The sequence below is a fragment of the Schistocerca serialis genome, chromosome 10 (assembly GCF_023864345.2).
Source record: "Schistocerca serialis cubense isolate TAMUIC-IGC-003099 chromosome 10, iqSchSeri2.2, whole genome shotgun sequence".
Classification (NCBI taxonomy): Eukaryota; Metazoa; Arthropoda; class Insecta; order Orthoptera; family Acrididae; genus Schistocerca; species Schistocerca serialis.
The window spans coordinates 72,704,641-72,729,055 of record NC_064647.1 but is presented as its reverse complement, the minus strand read 5'-3'; the positions used below and the strand labels follow the sequence as shown (position 1 = coordinate 72,729,055).

At 45.9% G+C, this 24,415-nt stretch overlaps 8 non-coding genes across 8 annotated transcripts; all 8 read left to right on the top strand.

Moving 5' to 3' along the window:
- Positions 1-5,397: 5,397 nt before the first annotated feature.
- Trnaa-agc (transfer RNA alanine (anticodon AGC)) lies at positions 5,398-5,470 on the top strand. The gene has a single exon. It is a non-coding gene; the product is annotated as a tRNA-Ala (tRNA).
- Positions 5,471-6,472: 1,002 nt separating this feature from the next.
- Positions 6,473-6,545, top strand: Trnaa-ugc (transfer RNA alanine (anticodon UGC)). Its single transcript has one exon. It is a non-coding gene; the product is annotated as a tRNA-Ala (tRNA).
- A 415-nt stretch (positions 6,546-6,960) lies between these two features.
- Trnaa-agc (transfer RNA alanine (anticodon AGC)) lies at positions 6,961-7,033 on the top strand. The gene has a single exon. It is a non-coding gene; the product is annotated as a tRNA-Ala (tRNA).
- Positions 7,034-8,035: 1,002 nt separating this feature from the next.
- Trnaa-ugc (transfer RNA alanine (anticodon UGC)) lies at positions 8,036-8,108 on the top strand. Its single transcript has one exon. It is a non-coding gene; the product is annotated as a tRNA-Ala (tRNA).
- A 415-nt stretch (positions 8,109-8,523) lies between these two features.
- Trnaa-agc (transfer RNA alanine (anticodon AGC)) lies at positions 8,524-8,596 on the top strand. Its single transcript has one exon. It is a non-coding gene; the product is annotated as a tRNA-Ala (tRNA).
- Positions 8,597-15,470: 6,874 nt separating this feature from the next.
- Trnaa-agc (transfer RNA alanine (anticodon AGC)) lies at positions 15,471-15,543 on the top strand. The gene has a single exon. It is a non-coding gene; the product is annotated as a tRNA-Ala (tRNA).
- A 1,598-nt stretch (positions 15,544-17,141) lies between these two features.
- Trnaa-agc (transfer RNA alanine (anticodon AGC)) lies at positions 17,142-17,214 on the top strand. The gene has a single exon. It is a non-coding gene; the product is annotated as a tRNA-Ala (tRNA).
- A 1,001-nt stretch (positions 17,215-18,215) lies between these two features.
- On the top strand, positions 18,216-18,288 carry Trnaa-ugc (transfer RNA alanine (anticodon UGC)). The gene has a single exon. It is a non-coding gene; the product is annotated as a tRNA-Ala (tRNA).
- The last annotated feature ends 6,127 nt before the right edge of the window (positions 18,289-24,415 follow it).

Sequence of the window (24,415 nt, the reverse complement as noted above, 5' to 3'; positions counted from 1 at the left end):
ACGCAGCGGCAGCCGCTGGACAACTCCATACGCGTGACGCTCCTGACGCTACTCGGGACGCTACCCAGGATGATGCAGCTCGCGACAATGAAGTGATAATGGAAGTTAGCGACTCGACGGGGACAACACAGCCAAAGAGTCAAGAAAAAGAACCAAATATCTCTTTTCAAATAGAACAAACTCCTGAACCGGTTATAGTCCTTCAGAATGAGCAGTCTCCAGAAAACCACAAGGAAATCAACCCATCACTTGCCAGAGAACAAGACCGAGCGCAAGAAACCCAAGATGTAATGGAAAACGATGAAACCTCCCCAAGAGTCAGTCCTCCAAGGAAACATAAAAAGAGGAGACTAGCTCATAAGGGAGCTGAACAACTGGCACCCCCTTTGCGAGAAAAAGCAAAGCAGATTAGCAACAAACTGCATGAAGAACAACATCGTAATCCGGTTCTGAGTATGGAGGCACCTGACCCCTTGCAAGCCAAATCAAATACACCATGCCCCATGTCAACGGAGCAGTCGTCAAACGAGAGGTTGAAGCTGATAGTAAATTTCGATGCAGACAAGGTTTTCCCTGATACCAGAAATGCAGAAAAAGAGACATCGAAAGCTAATCAACACAAAACCTGGGCTGATGAATCGGATGAAATGCATCAAGATGAAGAATTGAACGAAGCTGGAGGAACGGAACAGACTTCTGCCCCAAGAGATCAACTGAAGGCGATGAATACATCATTGCCGGAACATACATGTGATAAAGGATTTTCCTCCGACAGCACTTCATATGACGAATATTGACTTCGGTAATGAATAGGACAATATGAACGCAGCGCAAGCCTACAAAATCGCTACGTTGAACATTAATAAGATACGCTCCTCCCTGCATTTACAACATCTGCAAGACTTTCTATACGCTGCTGACGTTGATATACTACTGTTACAGGAAGTAACAGATATTAAATTAGAAAACATACGTGGATACAACGCCACAATAAACCCCGGTTACGGTGCAGAGCTGGGAACCGCAATTCTCACGAAAGAAGGCATCCGTGTCACACAAACAGCAAAACTTGAAAACAGCAGAGGGGTTGCAGTGACTGTTAACAATGCCCGCATCATCAACGTTTATGCACCGTCAGGCAACAATAACAGGCGTGCTAGAGCGGATTTTTTTAGAAGGGAAATCGTTCATCTCTTCGGTACACGTCAAGATTATATAATCCTAGCCGGCGACTTTAATTCTGTACTTAGCCCGAAAGACCAGACACCGAATTTCAACAAGTCCGTAGAACTGGAAAGAATAGTCCACCAAATGCAGTTAACCGATACCTGGGAACATACCCATGGCGCACAGGCCGGTTTCACATATTTTAACAGTCACTCAGCAAGCAGGCTAGACAGAATTTACGTGTCGTCCAACCTTAAGAACCATGTACTCCAGTCTGAGGTCTGGCCCACTATGTTTTCTGACCATGCCGCGTACATCACCACAGTAAATTTGGAAAAACAAGAGACTTACCGAGCGAGGGGCATATGGAAACTCAACATTACACATCTCCAAGATGAGGAATGTCGCGTAGCATTTACTAATGTGTGGCAAGAATGCGAGAAACGATTCCCGCGATACAGTTCTGCCATAGCTTGGTGGTTACAATGTGCGAAGCCTAAAATAAGAAGAATGCTGATGGATTACTCGCGACAGAAAAGTTTCTGGATTAAAAAGACGACTGAATTTTATTTTAGCTGCCTTAGAGACCTGTACACCTTGGACACACGATTAATGGAGAACTTTAGCCGGATTCAGAAAGTCAAAGCAAAACTTTTGGCGCTGAAGCGGCGACAGTCAGAAGGTTTTAAAGTCAGAGCGAGACTACACAACATTGTAGAAGGGGAAGAAACGGCTATGTACCATGTAATGCGTGAGAATAAGAGAGGAAAGAGAAAAATACTGACAGAAGTTAAGTTACCTGATGGGACCAGGCACACAAAACAGCATGAAATTCAAAACGCTGTTCATAAATATATCTCAGATATGATGTCCACCAAACCTACCGTCGACGAGGCGCGGCGTGATCTTGTTAGAAACGTATCAGGACGAATTAGTACAGAGCAAGTAGAAAATCTCATGGCCGAAATAGAAGAGGACGAATTGAAAGACGCAATAGCACAGAGTCCTAAAAATAAGTCTCCAGGACCTGACGGTATCCCCGTGGAATTCTACCAAGTGTTCTGGCCACAAATGAAAAGCAAGTTGCTATGTATGTACAACGAAATCATGAGTGGCACTGTTGCCGCTCCCAAAGAATTTCCTGAAGGGATCATAGTTCTAATTCCTAAAAACTCACTTAGCGAAGCGATTGAAAACCTTCGCCCAGTAACATTACTCAACAGTGATTACAAAATTATGGCCCGCGTATTAGCAAGAAGAATAAAAATGGTTATTAACTCTGTAACTGGCACGTACCAAACATGTGTAGGCAAAGACAGAAACATCTATCAGAATATATGCGAATATAGGGATATAATATCAACCGCAAATGTATGCCGAATAAAATGTGCTTTAGTGTCATTAGACTTCGAGAAGGCGTTTGACAGGGTCGATCATAAGTATCTTCTTGGTATCATGGAAGTAATGGGATTCCCACCACGATTCGTGAGGATTATTCAACAAATTCTGAAAAACAGTGTAGCACGAATAATGATAAACGGCCAACTAAGTAGAGAGATTGAATTGACTGGATCCGTACGTCAAGGTTGCCCAATGTCAATGGCCCTTTTCGCAATAGCAATAGAACCTCTCCTCGCGACACTCACGCATCACCTGCAAGGATTGTGTATAAACGGCAAGAAAATAGTGTGCAACGCCTACGCAGATGATGTGGGCGTCCTGGTTATAAATGAAGATGAAGTGGCGAAAGCTCTTCAGATTGTACACACATATGAACTTGCTTCTGGCGCCAAACTAAATAAAAGGAAGTCAGGCATCATGAACCTAGGCAGAGGAATATCCATGCAAAATCGGGGACAATTGACGTAAGTATCCACATTGAAATGTTTGGGTATTGAATTTAGGAGCAACATCCAACACACTATTGCCGTCAATTATAAAAAACTACTTGCAAGCATACGAGCATCTGTACAAGGAAACAGTATGAGGCAACTGGACGAGATACAGAAAATCAAACTAGTAAATGTGTATATAACATCCAAACTTAACTATGTTGTCCAAGCTTTTCCGATGCCATTAGAAACAGCCAGAAGAATTTTATCCGCGATAGGAAGCTTTGTATGCCAAGGCAACATTTTCAAAGTGAAGTTCAATACACTAACACTCCCAACAAGGAAAGGAGGTTTAAACCTTGTTGATGTCAGTTACAGGTCACGAGCGTTATATGTGTGTCGAATGTGCAAGCAATGGAAACAGATGCCCGACAGCTTAACGGCCCACTTGCTGAATGAAATTGCTCCAACAAGCATGCAGCCGCCTATAGATGTGAAGCATATACCAGCTGGTCTTTGTCACCTGAAAACTTTTCTCGTTGAGTACAGTTATATCTCCTCGAGGATCTCAGAACAGCAGTTGAAGAGAGTAAAGGACATCTATACATATTTGATGGAAGCTAAGGACGGAAATATTATTGAAAGAAAATACACCAACAACGACTGGTCTGCAATTTGGAAAAATATCGACGATCGGAACTTACCCTCTAAGGTGAAAGCAACTTGGTATAATGCAGTCAACAGGAAAATTTCAACTAATTCCAAATTGCACGCTATACATCTCACAAATTCTCCCTTGTGCGCGTCATGTAACCTTCTTGACACTGAAGAACACCGATTCGTGTGTGAAAGAGTAAGAGACATATGGCATATAGTTAAGCAGAAATTAGCGACCGTTAACAGAACGTCTCCAACCGTTTTCACCGCCGCAGATTTTCTGACTCCAGACGCAGTGCCATACCCTGATACGAAAAGAAATGCTGTTAACTGGCTAAAAGGGCACACTGTGCACTATATCTTGAAGGCAGAAAATAAAAGCAAAGAAGATTATTGGGTGTATCTAACGACTCAGCACCATCATCTCATGCGGACAAAAGACTACAAAAAAAATTACGCATGCTTCCTAAATAGAATCATGGAATAAAATTAAACAGAGAACAATAGACAGATTAAGATTGGTACGGAATTCAGAGATGTCAGCCTTGCACGATTACAGATACCTGGAACCGGAATGTCTTCGATCCTTTCACGAGACACAGCAGAAAAGAAATCAAGTCCGTGGCAAGACGCACAGGACTATATCCTCATGAAGAAATTAGACATCAAGTTTTACGTATTGTATTTTTTTTTAATTATCTTATGCCATACACGGAGAAGTTTTAAGTTCTAAAAAAAACGTTCTTCAAGGGGTTGCAAGATTTTATGTTTTCCTTATGAAGATGAGAGACTTCACGTATCAGTTTATTTTAATATACTTATCTTTCCATTAGCAAGAGGAAGATTCATTACCTTTAATTAATATTAAGAAGAAACATTTATTTCTCACTTCTGTTAGCTAAGGTAATTTAGACATCCAGCTTACAGAAAAAAAAAAATTAAGAAGCCGAAATAAAAAAAAAAATAAAATAAAAAATAAATAAAAAAATAAAATAAAACAAAAAAATACAAAACAAGAAAAAGTAAGAAAAATGAGGACTTGGCATCAAAAACATAAAAAAGTACATACAATAAAAAAAGTAAAAAAAAAAGTTGGTAGAAGGATGGACTCATAATAACAATGATAATAATAATAAACACGACAAAAGCAAAGAGGCTAGCCGAAGAAGGCAAAGCAAGGTGAGCGTTTGGAAGGGCTGTGAGGGGAAAAGGGAGGCCCTAAAAAAAAAAACAAAAAAAAAAAAAAAAAAAAAAAAAAAAAAAAAAAGTTGGTAGAGCGTTCGCTTTGCATGTGAAATGTCCCGGGTTCAAGCCCCGGCGCCTCCATGTTTTGTGGTCAGTGCGTGGTAAGTGTTGGTCGCGGCCAGCATAAAGGCACGCAAGATGTTGCAAAGCCAGCGTCACAGACTCGTATACTGACGTAAGGAGAGCAAGACGTAAATGTGAGGACCGGCTGTTGTCGAGGTGTCATCGAGTGCAAATCTGCCTTAGGTATAACGGCCTAACCTCAATGAAGTCTAGAGAGTGGCCAACACGTTCGTCTACCTCAGAGCGTTGGCCGAACGCAATTTTCGACGTCGTGCGTGCCACTTTGATTTTGGCCAACTACGATTCGAGTAGAATGCAGGAAACCTGAAAGACACCCTCACGGACACATTGAGAGTAGTGTTTGTCTGCGGAATAATGGGAGTACAAGGGTCTGTGCCATTGATATGGCTGTATGTAGCGCAGTTCGTCAGCAGGGGGCGTAGCTCAGATGGTAGAGCGCTCGCTTAGCATGCGAGAGGTACTGGGATCGATACCCAGCGCCTCCAGAACTTTTAACACACCAACATGCGCACACTGCCATGCAAGTGGAATAATTCACAGCCAGAAAATGTGTCAAGGCACATACGAGCGAACGATTAGCAGCCACAATTGGCAAGCGTGCTGTAATGAGCAGGAAGCACCCTCCTCCAACCACTACACTTAATTTAGAAACAGTACAAGTGTTCCTATAAGATTCTCAAACCTATGTCGGAAAGATCAGCCTTGCGCCGAATTCACAAAAATCCCACTGCACATTCCAATTCTTTACGTGCAGTCGGCTGCTACTTGTGTTGCTAGTTGTGACTGCTGATGACAGATGCCGTAGCAATCAATTCATGGAGTGAGTTGTATGTTTTGGGATACTCTGTCTCTGACAAGCAAGCAGAGGTGACATAGGCGCGAATACGGAAGCTTGCAGCCCCTCGCTGCCTGCAGACACCGAGCAGCCACACTAGGTGGGCAGCCTAATGCCGTAGGCGAAATGTGCTCACTCGCTTGGGCGCGACGTCATGCTCTAAATAAGGCTGTCACTAGCGTGAGCGTCGTGTAAAGTCGGAAAAGTCGTCTGCATGGGTGAGTGCCATGTTTGGGGAGCGTTTCGTAGTTTGCGCAGTGCAATGGAGACGCGGAAACTTGTTGTGGCCCAGTCTTTTGCAGTTGGACGACAAGAGTGGTACACAATAGTAAAGTGCGAGGCAGTGAGTTGGCATGAACAGTCGAGTGCACAATGGGGCTTCAGATGTGCTTGTTACCTCAGGTGCTGTGTGATTGTCGACATGGAGTGAAAACGGAACAACTTGTGACTGTCCCTTCAATTTAAGACGTTAAAAACTGACGGAGTTTGCAGTCGTAATACCAGAGCATCGAAACTACTTGGAACTCTTGCGTATATGAACGTGTCCGCGCCTTTGTCCTCTGGTCCCTTCACCCCTGCAAACCAACCAACCATCGTCTCCGTGCACATAAGAGTAGCAAAGAATGGAGAACAGCACAGCGTGATTGTGCTTGGGGGCGTAGCTCAGTTGGTAGAGTGTTCGCTTTGCATGTGAAAGGTCCCGGGTTCAAGCCCCGGCGCCTCCATGTTTTGTGGTCAGTGCGTGGTAAGTGTTGGTCGCGGCCAGCATAAAGGCACGCAAGATGTTGCAAAGCCAGCGTCACAGACTCGTATACTGACGTAAGGAGAGCAAGACGTAAATGTGAGGACCGGCTGTTGTCGAGGTGTCATCGAGTGCAAATCTGCCTTAGGTATAACGGCCTAACCTCAATGAAGTCTAGAGAGTGGCCAACACGTTCGTCTACCTCAGAGCGTTGGCCGAACGCAATTTTCGACGTCGTGCGTGCCACTTTGATTTAGGCCAACTACGATTCGAGTAGAATGCAGGAAACCTGAAAGACACCCTCACGGACACATTGAGAGTAGTGTTTGTCTGCGGAATAATGGGAGTACAAGGGTCTGTGCCATTGATATGGCTGTATGTAGCGCAGTTCGTCAGCAGGGGGCGTAGCTCAGATGGTAGAGCGCTCGCTTAGCATGCGAGAGGTACTGGGATCGATACCCAGCGCCTCCAGAATTTTTAACACACCAACATGCGCACACTGCCATGCAAGTGGAATAATTCACAGCCAGAAAATGTGTCAAGGCAGATACGAGCGAACGATTAGCAGCCACAATTGGCAAGCGTGCTGTAATGCGCAGGAAGCACCCTCCTCCCACCACTACACTTAATTTAGAAACAGTACAAGTGTTCCCATAAGATTCTCAAACCTATGTCGGAAAGATCAGCCTTGCGCCGAATTCACAAAAATCCCACTGCACATTCCAATTCTTTACGTGCAGTCGGCTGCTACTGGTGTTGCTAGTTGTGACTGCTGATGACAGATGCCGTAGCAATCAATTCATGGAGTGAGTTGTACGTTTTGCGATACTCTGTCTCTGACAAGCAAGCAGAGGTGACATAGGCTGCGAATACGGAAGCTTGCAGCCCCTCGCTGCCTGCAGACACCGAGCAGCCACACTAGGTGGGCGGCCTAAGCCGTAGGCGAAATGTGCTCACTCGCTTGGGCGCGACGTCATGCTCTAAATAAGGCTGTCACTAGCGTGAGCGTCGTGTAAAGTCGGAAAAGTCGTCTGCATGGGTGAGTGCCATGTTTGGGGAGCGTTTCGTAGTTTGCGCAGTGCAATGGAGACGCGGAAACTTGTTGTGGCCCAGTCTTTTGCAGTTGGACGACAAGAGTGGTACACAATAGTAAAGTGCGAGGCAGTGAGTTGGCATGAACAGTCGAGTGCACAATGGGGCTTCAGATGTGCTTGTTACCTCAGGTGCTGTGTGATTGTCGACATGGAGTGAAAACGGAGCAACTTGTGACTGTCCCTTCAATTTAAGACGTTAAAAACTGACGGAGTTTGCAGTCGTAATACCAGAGCATCGAAACTACTTGGAACTCTTGCGTATATGAACGTGTCCGCGCCTTTGTCCTCTGGTCCCTTCACCACTGCAAACCAACCAACCATCGTCTCCGTGCACATAAGAGTAGCAAAGAATGGAGATCAGCACAGCGTGATTGTGCTTGGGGGCGTAGCTCAGTTGGTAGAGCGTTCGCTTTGCATGTGAAAGGTCCCGGGTTCAAGCCCCGGCGCCTCTATGTTTTGTGGTCAGTGCGTGGTAAGTGTTGGTCGCGGCCAGCATAAAGGCACGCAAGATGTTGCAAAGCCAGCGTCACAGACTCGTATAATGACGTAAGGAGAGCAAGATGTAAATGTGAGGACCGGCTGTTGTCGAGGTGTCATCGAGTGCAAATCTGCCTTAGGTATAACGGCCTAACCTCAATGAAGTCTAGAGAGTGGCCAACACGTTCGTCTACCTCAGAGCGTTGGCCGAACGCAATTTTCGACGTCGTGCGTGCCACTTTGATTTTGGCCAACTACGATTCGAGTAGAATGCAGGAAACCTGAAAGACACCCTCACGGACACATTGAGAGTAGTGTTTGTCTGCGGAATAATGGGAGTACAAGGGTCTGTGCCATTGATATGACTGTATGTAGCGCAGTTCGTCAGCAGGGGGCGTAGCTCAGATGGTAGAGCGCTCGCTTAGCATGCGAGACGTACTGGGATCGATACCCAGCGCCTCCAGAATTTTTAACACACCAACATGCGCACACTGCCATGCAAGTGGAATAATTCACAGCCAGAAAATGTGTCAAGGCAGATACGAGCGAACGATTAGCAGCCACAATTGGCAAGCGTGCTGTAATGCGCAGGAAGCACCCTCCTCCCACCACTACACTTAATTTAGAAACAGTACAAGTGTTCCCATAAGATTCTCAAACCTATGTCGGAAAGATCAGCCTTGCGCCGAATTCACAAAAATCCCACTGCACATTCCAATTCTTTACGTGCAGTCGGCTGCTACTGGTGTTGCTAGTTGTGACTGCTGATGACAGATGCCGTAGCAATCAATTCATGGAGTGAGTTGTATGTTTTGCGATACTCTGTCTCTGACAAGCAAGCAGAGGTGACATAGGCGCGAATACGGGAAGCTTGCAGCCCCTCGCTGCCTGCAGACACCGAGCAGCCACACTAGGTGGGCGGCCTAAGCCGTAGGCGAAATGTGCTCACTCGCTTGGGCGCGACGTCAAGCTCTAAATAAGGCTGTCACTAGCGTGAGCGTTGCGTGTTCGTCGTGTAAAGTCGGAAAAGTCGTCTGCATGGGAGAGTGCCATGTTTGGGGAGCGTTTCGTAGTTTGCGCAGTGCAATGGAGACGCGGAAACTTGTTGTGGCCCAGTCTTTTGCAGTTGGACGACAAGAGTGGTACACAGTAGTAAAGTGCGAGGCAGTGAGTTGGCATGAACAGTCGAGTGCACAATGGGGCTTCAGATGTGCTTGTTACCTCAGGTGCTGTGTGATTGTCGACATGGAGTGAAAACGGAGCAACTTGTGACTGTCCCTTCAATTTAAGACGTTAAAAACTGACGGAGTTTGCAGTCGTAATACCAGAGCATCGAAACTACTTGGAACTCTTGCGTATATGAACGTGTCCGCGCCTTTGTCCTCTGGTCCCTTCACCCCTGCAAACCAACCAACCATCGCCTCCGTGCACATAAGAGTAGCAAAGAATGGAGAACAGCGCAGCGTGATTGTGCTTGGGGGCGTAGCTCAGTTGGTAGTTCCGCTTGAGACGCGCTGGAGTGAGGAAGTGTCGCGAGCTCCGAGTCCCTAGCGGTGTTTACGTTTTGCTGTTTGTCTCTCATCGCGTGTTGTGTTCCCGTTCCGTGTTTCAGTTCCGTGTTGTGTCGTTTGTCAGTTGTGTTTTACCAAGTATAAGTGCTATTAGCCCTTGCCGGGTTGATTAGCGACATGTCACGTTTATTTCCAAGGAAGAATACAATCAAGTTTCAGTTTGACAAGTCCACCAGGTCCGTTCAACCAAGCTCCCTTGAAGTGCACGACTGGATTGTGGATGTTGTTGGCATTACGTCGGAGCAAGTGCATACTGCTTATTACGATCTGGAGCAGTATTGTTTTTTCGTCAAACTGCTGGACCCTCTTGTGATGGAGCGTTTACTGGCAAACCATGGTGGCACGATCGACTTTCTTCACCGTGATGGAACAGTGAGTACTGTTACAATTTCTACTGCTGATCTCGAGTGCAAAAATGTGAGAGTGTTTAACTTGCCACCCGAAGTAGAGAATTGCTATCTGCGAGAGGTCTTATCTGCATATGGCGAGGTTAGGACTATTAGGAATGAGTTGTGGTCTCGTGAACACCGGTTGCAATGCTACAGTGGAGTGAGATCTGTAGAGATGCATGTTAAAGTCAGCATTGCGTCACATATTATGGTTTGTGGGTACAAGGTACTAGCCACCTATGCCGGTCAGACGCCCACCTGTCATATTTGTAATGAGAGTGGGCATCTGCGTCAGGATTGTCCGCGTCGCGTATTTGTCCTGAAAAACACTCTGCAGAGGAGGCAGCGGCTGACGTTCAGTGACGTTCTGATGAATGGTAAAGTTGAACAGCCTGCTGCTACTTCACCTTCCGCAATTGGTACCGAACCTATTACGCTCGATGGCAATCAACTTACGGCGTCTTCTGTCGACGCGCACTCTGACACGGCTGCTAGTGACCGGAACAATTCCAGTCATAAGAGCCCTCATGACTCAGTTAGTGACTCCTCAGATGCGGAAGACTCTAACCAAGCGCACCCTGTTCAAAAGCAAAAATCCTATTCTGGTGACTGCGGGTCAGAAGTGAACGTTATGGAGGTCGAATCCACGTCTCAGGGCGGGAATGTTAAGGTATCTGCAGTAGCTGTTGCGATGCCTGCACCTGCTACTGTCCAGGTTGGGACAGAAAGCTCTCCCAAAGCGACAGCAGAGGCCGAGAGGCAGGAATGTGAATCTTCTTTTCCCGTTACTGAGCGGCCTGATGTGGCGACTGCCAGTGACGTGACAGTTTCCAATGCCGCAGAACGGCAACTTATGGCACAGGATTTGCCAGATCCTCCACGTGATAGTCACAGTAGGCAACAAGTTTCGCAGCATAAAGGTGTTTCTCAAACTCATGCCATGTCTCAAGATCCTCAACGACGCCGGTTGAATCCTCCGCCGAACGTAACTCACAGTCGAAGTCAGATACGGCGCGAAGCGGCTAAATTAGAAAGAAAATCACCTGAAGGCATAGTAGCACCCCCCCAGGGGCACTTCGAGAACGCCGACGCCGATTGTCCTGCAGGTCCGCCCACGACGTCTATAGTTGCCACCGATGCACAAACTTAGCAGCATTACCGCCTGAATTGAGCCTACATGATTATGTGCACTTCATTGGGCGTTCTTATACTCTCAGATATATAGTGTACGGTGCCCCACCTACACGAATACAAGTGCGTGTCGCTAGTTTGACATAATGAGTCAAACATATAACATTGTAACTCTCAATATCAACAGAACTACTTCGGACTTAAAAAAATCATCTTTGAAACAATTTATTTACGAATCGGAGGCGGACATAATTTTGTTGCAAGAAGTCATGTTTACTGATTTTCATATACCTGGCTTTAACGCTTTTTTCAACGTCTCATTAGACGATAGTACAGGAACTGCTATAATGAGTCCTGTCGGGATACCAGTAATGATACTGGATAAGCTTGAATCCGGAAGAGGCTTAAGTTGTCAAGTTTATGATGTCACGATTTTAAATGTTTATGTTCCATCGGGTACCACTAAAAAGTCAGAGAGGGCCAAATTCTTCAAGGAAGATGTTGTGTATTTGCTTCGGAAGAATCCTATCAAGGTCATTGTTGGAGGTGATTTCAATTGTGTTGTCCATCGGAAAGACCAGACTCCACATTTTAATTATTCTCAGGAGCTTCATGACTTACTTAAAACTATGCGATACAAGGATGCCTGGGAAGTCCTCTTCCCTACGTTAGTCAAATATACGTTTCTTACTTCGGCCTCATGTAGTCGCATTGATCGAATATATGTCTCTGAGAATATTAGCACTCACGTACTAAATGCGGACGTCATCCCCACGTATTTTTCCGACCATTGCGCTCTCTCCGTTTCCATAACATTGGTCAAGCAGTCCACTCGCGCATACCGCAACCAATGGACCCTCAATATCGCGCATTTGAAAGATGACGATCTTGAAGATTGCGTTCTCGACACGTGGACGAAATGTTTAAGATCAATTCAGAATTACGGAACCAAAACCGAGTGGTGGGTCAAAATTGCTAAGGTGAAGTTGCGACAAACATTAAAAAATTAGTTTTCACAAAAGTATTGCAGAAAAACGGACTATTGAATTCTACTACACGGTTTTACGAGAACTCCATGAACAGTCACATGGGTCAGGCACTCACCTAGCACGGATCAAACGAGTAAAAGCCAAACTTTTAAGCATCACACGGAAACGGTTAGACGGATTGAAAATCAAATCAAAAGCAAAATCTCTCTTGGAGGATGAAACAACTTCATTGTACCATTTGCTGAAACATCAGTCTAATCGGCGACGTACTTTTATTGAGGATCTCAAACTAGAAGACGGTAGGGTACTCACAGACCAAGGTGACATTGTCCGTGCACTCCATCGGCATTACGAATTGCTCTACAACGAGGACCAGTCTGATAACTGTGATGGCTTTGAAGTCATCAACTCATTACGTAATTTAATCACCATAGATGACAATAATTCCTTGTTTGTTGACTTCACAGTCGACGAGGTGTTCGACCTGGTCAAGACATCTCTTCCAAATAAATCGGCGGGTCCAGACGGTATTCCTAAAGAGTTTTATCAACGGTATTGGCATATCATTGGAACAGTGTTTACTGAGGTCATTAATGAACTCGTGAGAGGAGGTGCAATTCCATCAGAACTCAAAGAGGGCAAACTTGTCTTGATACCGAAAAGCACGGGCCACAAGAAAATCGATAACTTTCATGCTCATGAATTATGACTATAAAACATTAGCAAGGGCGGTTAAAGAACGGATGACTCCCCTACTCCGGAAAGTTATCCACACCCATCAAGCCTGTTTTCCTGGACGGACAATAATGACTACCATCTCTGAATTTCGTGATTTGATTTCTGTTGCTGCAGTTACAAATATTAAATGCGCGATCTTATTCCTAGACTTCTGCAAGGCCTTTGACCATGTCAGTCATCGATACGTGGAACTTGTTTTGCAGCAGCTGGGGTTTTCGGATCGTGCGGTGCGTATCATTCATCAACTGATGACTGGAATTACGGCGAAAATCATTGTAAATGGACAGTCTACGAAAGTCATTCATGTTCGGAGGGGCGTTCCGCAGGGCAGCCCGCTGTCAATGTTGTTATATGTTCTCTCGTTGGAACCTTTTCTACGACAGATCAATGGACGATTGACTGGAGTGACTGTTTCTGGGGTCACCATATCCGCCAGAGCTTACGCCGATTACGTAGGAGTTGTCATACGACACGGCGGTGAAATAGCCATCCTCAAAGCAGAGATTGATAACTACAATAGAGCATCAGGTGCGAAGATTAACGCACAAAAGAGTAAGTTGTTGAATCTTCGAGGCTTCGAGGACGTACATATCTCTTGGGCCACTCTGGTGGACCATCACAAGACGTTAGGCATAAGCTTCAACAAGTGCCCCATGAAGATGACAGCAACCAACTGGAGAGAGACAACCAACAAGATACGAGGAGCGCTGCGTGAACTTCGCTGGCGCTCTACGAATCTCCTGCAGACAATTCGAATCATAAACACCTATGTTTTCTCTAAAGCGTATTACGTTGCACAGATCTTTCCAGTACCTAGAATGCAAGCCAAACTCATCATGAGACTGGCTAATAGACAAGTCTGGAAAGGGAATCTTTTTAAAGTGCGACTCGTCACCCTGACCCATTCGAGGGCAGCAGGGGGTTTAGAACTCACTAACATTGCGAGGAAAGCGAGAGCGTTGTACTTAAAAAGAACCTTATTTATGATTAATCTTGCCCACAGTAACGTCACTTCTCAAGTATTCCAGGTAGTCCGGCCTGAATGCATGAAACCACCGATCAACGTGGGAAAACTAAACTATAAGTTAAAGCATATACGAGAATTTTACGTAGACATCAGCTACTTAGGTGATGACATTCTCCGCGCGCCCAACATAACTTCCAAGAAACTATTAGAACACTGGGACACATCAGACATCCCAAGTAAAATCGAAGTACAATATCCGGCTATTTTATGGCACAATGTATGGACCAATATTAACCTCCCTATCCACTCCTCTGAGGTGACGTCCACGTGGTACAGAGTCGTCAATGACATAGTGGCCACCAACGAAAAACTCCAAAGGATTGGGCTTAGTGACACGTATTACTGTTGTCAATGTGGACTAGTCGACACTCTCCTCCATCGCTTTACGTGTGCCGGGCATCTGCGAAACTGGGATTGGACTAAGACCAAAGTTGGAATCCTCACCCGCCGTGGTGGACGAAATCACACAACAGAGATGCTTTTACGCCCACAGGAAAAATACTACCCTGCAACCAAACACAACAGTGTGATGTGGCTCTTAGGCCATTTCGCAAACTATGTAATAAACGTAAAGGGACCTGACAACATAATAGACTACAAATTGTACATGGAAACGGCCTACTGCAGAATGAAAGCATTACGCCAATACAAAAGCCTCTTTGGGAACATGCTAGATATTGTTTTTGAGAAGACTGGTGTAGGGTAAGCGTCCATGATAAGTTACGAGTACTTCGCTTGGCCAGACAACGTGAAAAAAAAAACGAAAAAAAAGAAAAGAAAAAGTGACTAGGATACTTGGCTTTCACATAGGAGGACAAAAATCAAACTAAACAAAATAAAAATGGATCAGGCGTCGGACTTCGGTATATATATAAAAAAAAAAAACAAAAGTTGAGAAAAAAAAGTGGCAAAAAAATGGATAAGGCCTAAAAAGAATAAAAAAAATGGTGTAACTGTATAAAAAAAAGTGGTAAAAAAAATAAAAAAAATGGTGTAACAAAAAAAAGAAAAAAAAAAAGTTGGTAGAGCGTTCGCTTTGCATGTGAAAGGTCCCGGGTTCAAGCCCCGGCGCCTCCATGTTTTGTGGTCAGTGCGTGGTAAGTGTGGGTCGCGGCCAGCATAAAGGCACGCAAGATGTTGCAAAGCCAGCGTCACAGACTCGTATACTGACGTAAGGAGGGCAAGACGTAAATGTGAGGACCGGCTGTTGTCGAGGTGTCATCGAGTGCAAATCTGCCTTAGGTATAACGGCCTAACCTCAATGAAGTCTAGAGAGTGGCCAACACGTTCGTCTACCTCAGAGCGTTGGCCGAACGCAATTTTCGACGTCGTGCGTGCCACTTTGATTTTGGCCAACTACGATTCGAGTAGAATGCAGGAAACCTGAAAGACACCCTCACGGACACATTGAGAGTAGTGTTTGTCTGCGGAATAATGGGAGTACAAGGGTCTGTGCCTTTGATATGGCTGTATGTAGCGCAGTTCGTCAGCAGGGGGCGTAGCTCAGATGGTAGAGCGCTCGCTTAGCATGCGAGAGGTACTGGGATCGATACCCAGCGCCTCCAGAATTTTTAACACACCAACATGCGCACACTGCCATGCAAGTGGAATAATTCACAGCCAGAAAATGTGTCAAGGCAGATACGAGCGAACGATTAGCACCCAGCGCCTCCACAGTTTTTAACACACCAACATGCGCACACTGCCATGCAAGTGGAATAATTCACAGCCAGAAAATGTGTCAAGGCAGATACGAGCGAACGATTAGCAGCCACAATTGGCAAGCGTGCTGTAATGCGCAGGAAGCACCCTCCTCCCACCACTACACTTAATTTAGAAACAGTACAAGTGTTCCCATAAGATTCTCAAACCTATGTCGGAAAGATCAGCCTTGCGCCGAATTCACAAAAATCCCACTGCACATTCCAATTCTTTACGTGCAGTCGGCTGCTACTGGTGTTGCTAGTTGTGACTGCTGATGACAGATGCCGTAGCAATCAATTCATGAAGTGAGTTGTATGTTTTGCGATACTCTGTCTCTGACAAGCAAGCAGAGGTGACATAGGCGCGAATACGGAAGCTTGCAGCCCCTCGCTGCCTGCAGACACCGACCAGCCACACTAGGTGGGCGGCCTAAGCCGTAGGCGAAATGTGCTCACTCGCTTGGGCGCGACGTCAAGCTCTAAATAAGGCTGTCACTAGCGTGAGCGTCGTGTAAAGTCGGAAAAGTCGTCTGCATGGGTGAGTGCCATGTTTGGGGAGCGTTTCGTAGTTTGCGCAGTGCAATGGAGACGCGGAAACTTGTTGTGGCCCAGTCTTTTGCAGTTGGACGACAAGAGTGGTACACAATAGTAAAGTGCGAGGCAGTGAGTTGGCATGAACAGTCGAGTGCACAATGGGGCTTCAGATGTGCTTGTTACCTCAGGTGCTGTGTGATTGTCGACATGGAGTGAAAACGGAGCAACTTGTGACTGTCCCTTCAATTTAAGACGTTAAAAACTGACGGAGTTTGCAGTCGTAATACCAGAGCATCGAAACTACTTGGAACTCTTGCGTATATGAACGTGTCCGCGCCTTTGTCCTCTGGTCCCTTCACCCCTGCAAACCAACCAACCATCGTCTCCGTGCACATAAGAGTAGCAAAGAATGGAGAACAGCGCAGCGTGATTGTGCTTTGGGGCGTAGCTCAGTTGGTAGAGCGTTCGCTTTGCATGTGAAAGGTCCCGGGTTCAAGCCCCGGCGCCTCCATGTTTTGTGGTCAGTGCGTGGTAAGTGTTGGTCGCGGCCAGCATAAAGGCACGCAAGATGTTGCAAAGCCAGCGTCACAGACTCGTATACTGACGTAAGGAGAGCAAGACGTAAATGTGAGGACCGGCTGTTGTCGAGGTGTCATCGAGTGCAAATCTGCCTTAGGTATAACGGCCTAACCTCAATGAAGTCTAGAGAGTGAACAACACGTTCGTCTACCTCACAGCGTTGGCCGAACGCAATTTTCGACGTCGTGCGTGCCACTTTGATTTTGGCCAACTACGATTCGAGTAGAATGCAGGAAACCTGAAAGACACCCTCACGGACACATTGAGAGTAGTGTTTGTCTGCGGAATAATGGGAGTACAAGGGTCTGTGCCATTGATATGGCTGTATGTAGCGCAGTTCGTCAGCAGGGGGCGTAGCTCAGATGGTAGAGCGCTCGCTTAGCATGCGAGAGGTACTGGGATCGATACCCAGCGCCTCCAGAATTTTTAACACACCAACATGCGCACACTGCCATGCAAGTGGAATAATTCACAGCCAGAAAATGTGTCAAGGCAGATACGAGCGAACGATTAGCAGCCACAATTGGCAAGCGTGCTGTAATGCGCAGGAAGCACCCTCCTCCCACCACTACACTTAATTTAGAAACAGTACAAGTGTTCCCATAAGATTCTCAAACCTATGTCGGAAAGATCAGCCTTGCGCCGAATTCACAAAAATCCCACTGCACATTCCAATTCTTTACGTGCAGTCGGCTGCTACTGGTGTTGCTAGTTGTGACTGCTGATGACAGATGCCGTAGCAATCAATTCATGGAGTGAGTTGTATGTTTTGCGATACTCTGTCTCTGACAAGCAAGCAGAGGTGACATAGGCGCGAATACGGAAGCTTGCAGCCCCTCGCTGCCTGCAGACACCGAGCAGCCACACTAGGTGGGCGGCCTAAGCCGTAGGCGAAATGTGCTCACTCGCTTGGGCGCGACGTCAAGCTCTAAATAAGGCTGTCACTAGCGTGAGCGTCGTGTAAAGTCGGAAAAGTCGTCTGCATGGGTGAGTGCCATGTTTGGGGAGCGTTTCGTAGTTTGCGCAGTGCAATGGAGACGCGGAAACTTGTTGTGGCCCAGTCTTTTGCAGTTGGACGACAAGAGTGGTACACAATAGTAAAGTGCGAGGCAGTGAGTTGGCATGAACAGTCGAGTGCACAATGGGGCTTCAGATGTGCTTGTTACCTCAGGTGCTGTGTGATTGTCGACATGGAGTGAAAACGGAGCAACTTGTGACTGTCCCTTCAATTTAAGACGTTAAAAACTGACGGAGTTTGCAGTCGTAATACCAGAGCATCGAAACTACTTGGAACTCTTGCGTATATGAACGTGTCCGCGCCTTTGTCCTCTGGTCCCTTCACCCCTGCAAACCAACCAACCATCGTCTCCGTGCACATAAGAGTAGCAAAGAATGGAGAACAGCGCAGCGTGATTGTGCTTGGGGGCGTAGCTCAGTTGGTAGAGCGTTCGCTTTGCATGTGAAAGGTCCCGGGTTCAAGCCCCGGCGCCTCCATGTTTTGTGGTCAGTGCGTGGTAAGTGTTGGTCGCGGCCAGCATAAAGGCACGCAAGATGTTGCAAAGCCAGCGTCACAGACTCGTATACTGACGTAAGGAGAGCAAGACGTAAATGTGAGGACCGGCTGTTGTCGAGGTGTCATCGAGTGCAAATCTGCCTTAGGTATAACGGCCTAACCTCAATGAAGTCTAGAGAGTGGCCAACACGTTCGTCTACCTCAGAGCGTTGGGCGAACGCAATTTTCGACGTCGTGCGTGCCACTTTGATTTAGGCCAACTACGATTCGAGTAGAATGCAGGAAACCTGAAAGACACCCTCACGGACACATTGAGAGTAGTGTTTGTCTGCGGAATAATGGGAGTACAAGGGTCTGTGCCATTGATATGGCTGTATGTAGCGCAGTTCGTCAGCAGGGGGCGTAGCTCAGATATTCGCGCCTCGTCTTCGGCGCGAGACGGACGTGTGGCGGCCGCTGCGGACGTTTCGTGTCAACAAGGCTGTTTTCCTGCGAGCCAGGTAGGCCGGCTCGCAAGCGCATTACTTCACTTAATTGTGTATTGGTTTGATGAAGATGAGAAAAGACACGATTAAATTCGCTTTCGATAGAAATTTCGTACGACCGAAAGCTTTTGAAATCAAACTGTGGCTCACAGAAAAAGTTGGAATTACGAAAGATGATTTAGTTGGAGTTCATTTATCGTTTGTGACTAACTCGGCATATGTGAAATTGGCAGATCCTGCTAAATGTGTCGCACTTGTTGAACAATGTGGAGGTATTATTAAGTTTAATCACTTAGACGGCTCAGTTAGCGATGTCGTAGTATCCTATGCTGGGATGGGAATACGAACAGTAAGAGTATTTGAGCTTCCTTTTGAAATGCCTGTAGTCGAAATTAATCGTGTTCTCGGGGCGTATGGCAGAGTAATTTCCAATGTTGCGGAAATGTGGTCAGAACCACACATGTTTCCCGTTTTGAATGGCGTTCGCCAGGTTAAGATGGAGCTTCTCAAGCACATTCCTTCCTTTGTAATTATTGGAGGATACCGTGCGTTGATCATTTACGATGGACAGCCTCGTACCTGTGCCATTTGTAACTCGACAGAGCACGTGCGTGCTGAGTGCAGTAGACGGAGGGTTCCTCAATTACCAAGTGTAGAATCCGAAGGTGCAGGGCCTGTAGTTCACCTGCAGATGACGTACGCTGCTGCCACGTCACCTTTGCGATCAGCTCGGCAGACATCTTTCGAACTGGGGGACCAATGCGAGCATCCCGAGAGTGTTAACAGCCATATAGACAGTGGTAGATCCGTAGCTATGACTAACCATACAGCGCCCCAGCGCACCACCAGTGAAAGTCAGGTACCTGTACCTTACGACTGTGCCGATCCTTCTCGTAGCTCGCGAGCAGAACCTTCTGCGGTGACTGTGGATACCTCCCTGCAACCGCCTGATTGCGCCCGACAGGACGCGACCAACACGAAAGTAGCGGCACCGGACGATCCAGTTCAGAATATTGTTGGGCAAGACATGAGCATAGATCACTCGATCATCCAACTGACACAAGGAGTCAATGACTACGGTTCTGCTTCCCACAGCGCGGCTGACAGGCCCCCTGCGACAGAGGCGAGTCTAACTGCGGTAGTCCTTTCTTCCACGCCTGGTGAAAAGAGCAGCGTTGGCTCTTCGACTAGGACACAAGACCGGCTTGCATCGCCGACTTCGTCTCCGCATTCGTCCGAAAAGTCCCCTGATTCGTCTCCAGAGCGGTCAAGATCGCTTCGGAAAGCTAGGAAACGTCGCAAAAAGCGGTTAGCACACCAGGCTGCTGAAAGCTTAGCCCCGGCTCTGCGGGATAGGTTGAGGAGCATTCAGGAACAGACAACGATCGAAGACCATGGCCGGAGGGAACCTGAGGTCGGTAGCATACCATCGCATCTACGGACATCACCTGAGAACGGTGTCCGGGACGAAGGAGCACCAGGCCTCGAATTTTCAGACCATCAGGACGTACCTACTTCCCAACGTCGACAATCTCCCCAGAATAGCCGTTTTGAATGGGCAGACGATACGGAGACAACACTGCCACATGTATCTGCGAACAATGGTATGGCATGTTAACCGCAACCTCTCAAGCTCACGACTACACTTTGAGCCCACGAATGATATGTGCATTCGGCCTACATATGCCTAATCGCCGGAAAGTCCAGTAAACAATAACAGCTCTTGCTTATGGATCAAACGTATCACGTTATGACTGTTAATATTAACAAGATCCAGAGTGCAACTAAAATTGCTGCCCTCCGGGACTTCATATATCAGTCCGATACCGATATTGCGCTTTTTCAAGAAGTGTGTTTTTCAAATTTGTATGTTCCGGGATTTACTGCAATTCTCAATGTCGCCTCAGAAGGCGCTTGCGGCACCGCTGTCCTGGTCAAGGAAGGTATTGCAATAACAGATGTAACCATGTTGGAATCGGGGCGGGGAATCAGTTTTAAGATTTTCGGTGTTACGATTATAAATGTTTATGTGCCTTCGGGAAGCAGTGGTCGAACAGAACGAACCAATTTTTTTAAAAATGATCTAGTGTTTTTACTAAAGGAAAACCCCGTTGATGTAATAGTCGGAGGTGACTGGAATTGTGTCCTACACAGGAAAGACCAAACGCCAAATTTCAATTTCTCCCCAGAACTAGATGGTCTTGTGAAAACAATGAAATGGCAGGACGCTTGGGAGGTCAAATACCCCGTGTCTGTCCAGTACACATATTTTAGCACTAAAGCGCAAAGTCGGATCGACCGCATATACGTCAGTTCACATTTAGCCAGCAAAATCAGTGGCGTCGAACGAATACCAACTTTTTTTTCCGACCATCTAGCACTAAGGTGCAGCATTGGACTTCCTAAACAGAAGACATACTGGGGCCGTCCTTTTTGGAAATTAAATATCGCCATGCTTCGAGATAACGCCCTAACTGAGCAGTTAGAAGCTTCTTGGCAACTTTCACTCCGACAAAGCCACAAATACCGGTCAACGATAGATTGGTGGACTTCATGCGCCAAAAAGAAACTTAGATCTACTCTAATTTCTTACAGTAGGGAAAGGGCACTTTGGTCTCGGCGCACTGTCGAATTCTATTATACTTGTCTGCGTGACCTTTATGATATGCCAATGTCCGCGGCTGTCAGAACGGGTATCAAACAGGTCAAGGCCGAACTTCTTAGTCTTAAACGCAAACAGCTGGAAGGAATGACAATAAAATCACGAGTTAAAACCACAGTGGAAGAAGAACACGCTTCACTCTATCATCTACTCCAGCACGAAAAAAATCGTCGAAGAAATTTTATTCAGTCATTGCTCTCTGAAGATCAAAGTCTTTTAACTCAACAAAAAGATATTTTAAACGAGGCTCATAGGTATTATAATCAATTGTACAGTGCTCACCAGTATCATCCAGATCATGGACAGGAACTGCTCCGAAACTGTGATATGGAACAACTAGTAACTGCAGAACACAACAGGAGCCTCACTGTTGAAATCCTGTCTGAAGACATTTTCGAAGTAATTAAAAGCTCACCTGTTAAAAAATCACCTGGGCCCGACGGTTTACCCGTAGAATTTTATTCCCAATATTGGCATATTATAAGGAATAAATTCACACAAGTCGTCAACGAAATCTTGAGTGGAGGGCACATACCTGACGAAATGAAAGAGTGTGTCACTGTTTTACTTCCTAAGGGAATCAATTCGGATGTCAAACAGCTAAACAAAATGAGACCGATATCCTTAATGAACTCCGATTATAAAATTATTGCCAGGGTTGTAAAAAACAGACTCCGACCGGTGTTTGATACAGTAATTGGTCCCCATCAAACGTGTCTCCCGGGTCGGAATATTTTTAAAACAGTCTGCGAATACAGGGACATAATCAGTATCTTCTCAACGACATTGACGAAGGCTGGCCTCGTTTTTATCGACTTTTCTAAAGCCTTTGATAGGGTAAACCATGAATATTTATTTACCACTCTGATGCATATAGGTTTTAACGACAAATTTTTAATTGTCTTAAAAAATCTATTGCAAGGGATGAAAACCAAAATTTTAATCAATGGACACTATACTCGAGATATCGAAATAGCAAATGGTGTCCCGCAGGGAAGTCCTTTATCAATGATGCTATTTGTGGTCGCACTAGAACCTTTGCTGAAACGATTAAACAAGGAATTAGAAGGCATCTCAATTTCAGGGGTCAGTAACGCTACCAACGCTTACGCCGACGGCGTCGGTGTCATCGTCAGAAGTAACGACGACGTTGTAAGACTGAGAGAGATTGTTCGCCTTTACTGCTTCGCAACGGGAGCGCAAATCAACGATATGAAAAGCTCCTTTCTAAATCTCCATGGCTTCAGGAACACTGCCCTCGAATGGGCCAGGTCTGTAGACCATCACACTGCGTTAGGTGTGAGGTTCTACCGATGCCCCCTGCAAACAACGACATTCAACTGGAAGAAGGTCTTACATAGTATTCGAGGTACTTTAATAATGAACCGACTTAGAGACTTGAACATTATCCAAAGGGTGCAATTAATCAACTGCGCTGTCCTTTCGAAAGCAGTATATGTAGGTCAAATACTGCCGATACCTAAAGCGATATCCAAAACCATCATGAGCTTCATCTGCAAGTATGTTTGGAGAGGTGAGATATTTAAAGTGGCGGCCAGTACTATAACTTTAAAACCGCGAGAAGGAGGCCTCGGACTGACCGATATCCGCCGCAAAACTACGGCTCTTTATATCAAGCGTACACTTCAGCTTTTAGAAGACCGCCACAATAATTTATCATCGAAACTTTTCCGAATCCTTACACCGGAGAGTATGGAACCACCTATTAACATAAGTAAAATCTCTTACAAATTGCAGCACATCAAATTCTACTATTTAGAACTCAGTTATCTGCACTGCATTGTCGCGGATAGGACCAAAAGAAACTGTAGTTTCATCATGGATTGTCTTACTACAAAGGACAACCGTAACAGAATGGAATCAAAATATCCCACCCGAAATTGGCAAAATATATGGAAGAATATAAACAATAAAGTACTGTCCACCAATGTGCGCGGTGCCTGGTACAAGGTTGTCAATAATACCGTTGCCACAAATGAAAGATTACAGTCTATAGGATTGAGTGACACAAATCAGTGTCCACGTTGTAATGTGACAGACACCCTCCGGCATCGTCTCATATGCAACGGCTACCAGGTCATTTGGGACAGAGTCCGCCAACAGGTGGCGTTTATCAATAGGAACGACGGCAGACACCTTACTGTCGACATTCTCGTCAACCCCGAAAGCGTTGCTTTCCCTATTCAAAAGAATAATGTTACACTATGGCTACTGGGGAACTATGTCAATTATGTCATTAATAACCTCGGCCTGCCCGACGTACTGGACTATGAGCAACATGTATTACTGGAATATTATAAAATATGTGGACAACGGCAACACAAGACTTTGTATGGTAACATGCTAAAAATATTATTTGACAAACAAGGCATCGGATGACGCACGCAATGACGAATAGCGGATAAAATATCGGATTTTGCGATGCCAAAGTAGGGGATTGCTGCTAAGGGCGACGTACGGTGGGGACTTCGTGGGCCCCAGGGCCGCTACGGTAGCCGTGAAGGCCTTCGCAGAACCCTGAAAAGGCCTTGCATTCTATGCCTATGCTACAAAAAAAATAAAATAAAATAAAATAAAAATAAAAAAAAATAAAAAAATAAAAAAATAAATAAAAAAAAAGCCCAGGAAGACCGCCGACCGCGGGAATTCGCGCAGCCCCCATCCCGCCAGCCTACACGAGACTTCCAGGACACCCTGGACGACATCGAGGGATCGGAATAATTGGCATTCGCCCTGTCATAGGGCACGTTGGTCTAGGGGTAAATCTGAGATCAGTGTCTTGTATTGTGTGTGTCCTTAAGAAGCCTACGTTTCTCAGTTTTCCAATTAATTTTTATTTCTTATCCACAATTTTCACCAGATCATTTTCAGTTATTTTGAACAACCATCCAACGTTACACAATAAGTTCATTTGGATGGAGACATTTACTTTTCTCACCA